The following is a 3,393-nucleotide window of genomic DNA, read 5'->3' on the forward strand; positions in this document are numbered from 1 at the left end:
GCTTGTTGGAATGTATTTATTTTGTTATGTGTTGAGATATACCACCCTGGTGTACTTACAAAAGTATTGGCTTTATGGAGAAGACACCAGCCTTAAAATTTATTAGCTTGTATATTAGTTTTCTATTGCTGTGTAACAACTCACCACAAATTTACCGGTTAAAACATTATATATTTTTTTCTTTTTTTTCCCCCCCAGTTTTATGTAGGTCAGACGTACAGATCTACTTTACCTGGTCCTCTGCTCAGGGTTTCACAAGACTGAAATCAAGGTGTTGTCTGGAATGCAGTCTTATCTGGAAACATGACGAAGGATGAATCCATTTCCAAACTTTACTCAAGCTGTTGGCAGAATTTGGTTCCATGTGGTTAGAGGACAGAGTCTCCATTTTCTTGCTGTCAGCCAGGGGCCATGCTCAGTTGCTGGAGATTGCCCTCAACTCTTTGCCATATGGCCATCTCCATAGTCAGCTCACAATATGGCATTTGCTTCTTTAAGACCAGCAGAAGACTCTCATTTGAATCTCTCTTGCTCTAAATTCCTCTCTTCAGGAAAGACCTGAATCCTCTTTGAAAGGACTTTCTTGATTAAGTCAAGCTCAGTCAGGATAATCTCACTTTTGATTAAATCAAAGACAGTGTATTCAGAACCTTGATTACATATGCAAAATCTCTTCACCTTTGTGATACCAGGTAATCAAGGAGAGAAATCTCATCATATTTACAAATCCTACACATATTTTAAAGGGAAGGGATAAAACAGAGCATGTACACATATGGGGAGGAGGGGAATTGCAGAGTCCGTATTAGAATTCCGCCTACCACATATTGGTTTTGTGTTTATAAACACCACATTTTCATATAAATTAAATAACTTCACATTTCTACTTATTTCGATTTGCGCTTTAAAGCTTTGCAAAATACTTGGCATTCCTCTTATCTGGGGTTTGTGTGTGTGTGTGTGTCTCTAATATTATCCAATATTAGAGAAAAATAAATGGAAGGGGTGGTTAATGTCCTTCCAGTATCATAGAGTCACAGGTCCACCTAAAGGCTATTTAGGAGAGTAAACTGTATTTGACTTACTGTTTACTATTGATTAATGTTCCCAGACATGATGTTACATGTTAAATTATGGATTTTCATTTAGTATAGGTGCCAATAATTGGCAGAAAGGATAACCCAGATGTTATAGATTATATGACCTTGTAAGTCAATAACCAATTGTCTATATACTCTAGGAATTGTATCCATTCCTTTTAATATGACTTCTGCGTAGCTCCTCAATTTTACTTTTAAATTAATCTCAACATTGTACTGGCTCCCTTCATAATAAATTATTTAGATAAATATTTGACCTCACATATTTGCATGAAGTTCATCCCAATTACATGAGTTATTTATATGGGTGACAGGCACTGAGGGGGGCACTTGACGGGATGAGCTCTGGGTGTTATTCTGTATGTTGGCAAATTGAACACCAATAAAAAATAAATTTATTATTAAAAAAACGCAATACTTACCTGACATGTTTTGTACACTCTTGCTGCCAAAGCCAACCTAAGTTTGAACATTAGCAGTGGCAAAATCTCTATATCCCCAGGCATCCTTTCAATTTTAAGTTGACAAAAGGTCTTTCCTATAATAAGAGATAAATAAGATAATAAAACATACCACGTTTTCCAAGCTATATATATCATATATGTAATATAAGATCACATTAATTCTGGCAGGAAGTACTCAGTGAATACTTTTGAATCAGTGACAAAATTAATGAAATGAGAGCAAGAATAGTTAATTGAGGTGAAGATTGTTAAAGAATATTTCATAGTAGTCTTATGAAAGTTTTATAAAAAGATAATTTCAAAGGTTAAAACTCAATTAGAAGTCTAGTTCAGTGGGCTTACTTAGCAGTAAGCCATCTCTGAAACCAGGTGTTCTATATGAAAATGTCAACACAAGGGCTCATGGGTGGCTTAGTCAGTTAAGCATCTGCCTTTGGCTCAGGTCATGATCTCAGTGGGGAATCTGCTTCTCCTACTCTCCCCCCTACATACCCTTTGGGTGCTTGCTCTCTCAAATAAATAAATAAGATCTTAAAAAAAATAAAAAGAAAATGTCAGCACAAACACATTCACAATTATTTTATTGTTCCACAGATCCTTGAGTTGTTTTTTCCCGTTGTTTTTCTATCCTTCAGGTTATATGATTTCTACTGTTGTCTTTACATTCACACTTTCCTCTGTCATCTTTATCTTTAATATATTATTGAGCACATTTAATGATTTCTTTTTAATTTCACATGTTTTTCAGTTCTGAAATTGCCATCAAAGTCTTTTTTAGAGTTCTAAGCTTTCTACCAATAATGTATATCTTTATTTTCATTTCAAGTATGTTCACCACTACCTCATGGAACATTGAACGTGGTTATGATAATCTGTTTTAAATCTTTGATAATCCCAGTGTCTGTGTCATCGCACAGCTGGCATCTGTCAATGGTCTTTCCCCTTAAATTTAATCAGATTTTTCTAGTTCTTTGCATGCCAAGTGTAAGAGTGCTGACAACACTGACTCCATCTTTGGCTCTGCATCTTGTTCATGCCCCAGCAATGACCTCCCTCAGAGCTATTTGTTTTAGGTCCCATGGAGGTTAGGGTGTGCTCTGCCTGGAATGTGGTAAGGCTTGTTCTAATTTTCCCCTAAAGTGGCACACAGAAGGCTCCATGTTACACAGCTAGTAGAGATAACTGGCACACAGACAGTGTCACTTTAGATAGCTACCCCATGACCTCCCCACCATGCCCCTCACTCTATAAAAGCTGGAGATTAAGAGCTGCACTTGGCAGAGAATAGGGGCGGAGATTACCTGTGTTTTGGCTAAACGGTCTGCAAAGTTCTCCTTGTCAGAAAGTTACCCTGGGTTAAATTGTGTACGTGGTATGTAGTGGCTTGCTGAGTAGCTTGCTTCGTTTTGGGTCACAAAGGGCCTTCTCAGTCTGGAGTGATGTAGGAAACAAAGGCAAAAAGAAAGTAGATGAAATTAAATGTCTATATAACCTGCAGCCCATTGACAAATACTTGAGGCAGGCACAATATAATATTCCTGAGGAAGCTCCTAAGTGTCTTAATGTTACTGCTTTGCTAGGGAGAAAGACAGCCTTGGATTGACAATAACAAGGCTTCTGGTATCCTGTGTCTTTTTTAGCATATGAAGATCCTCTTGGAACTTCCCTTATTTTTACTTCCCCCAGCCCCAATGTATATAATCATTTGCTCCTAATAATGCCAGGGCAGCAGGAGCAGCAGCCAGCAGCAGTGCTTTCTGCCCATGGGTCCTGTTCCCTGTGCTTTAATAAAACCACCATTTTGCACTGAAGACATCTCAAGAATTCTT

General features: G+C 37.5%; 1 long non-coding RNA gene across 1 annotated transcript; it reads right to left on the minus strand.

Annotated features, from left to right (window-relative positions):
* Positions 1-226: 226 nt before the first annotated feature.
* On the minus strand, positions 227-2,994 carry LOC118353759 (uncharacterized). Its single transcript, XR_004813163.2, has 3 exons — positions 2,866-2,994; positions 1,523-1,638; positions 227-341 (listed from the first exon to the last, which is right to left on the minus strand). It is a non-coding gene; the product is annotated as an uncharacterized LOC118353759 (long non-coding RNA).
* Positions 2,995-3,393: the final 399 nt, after the last annotated feature.

This window comes from Canis lupus, chromosome X (genome assembly GCF_003254725.2).
Source record: "Canis lupus dingo isolate Sandy chromosome X, ASM325472v2, whole genome shotgun sequence".
Classification (NCBI taxonomy): domain Eukaryota; kingdom Metazoa; phylum Chordata; class Mammalia; order Carnivora; family Canidae; genus Canis; species Canis lupus.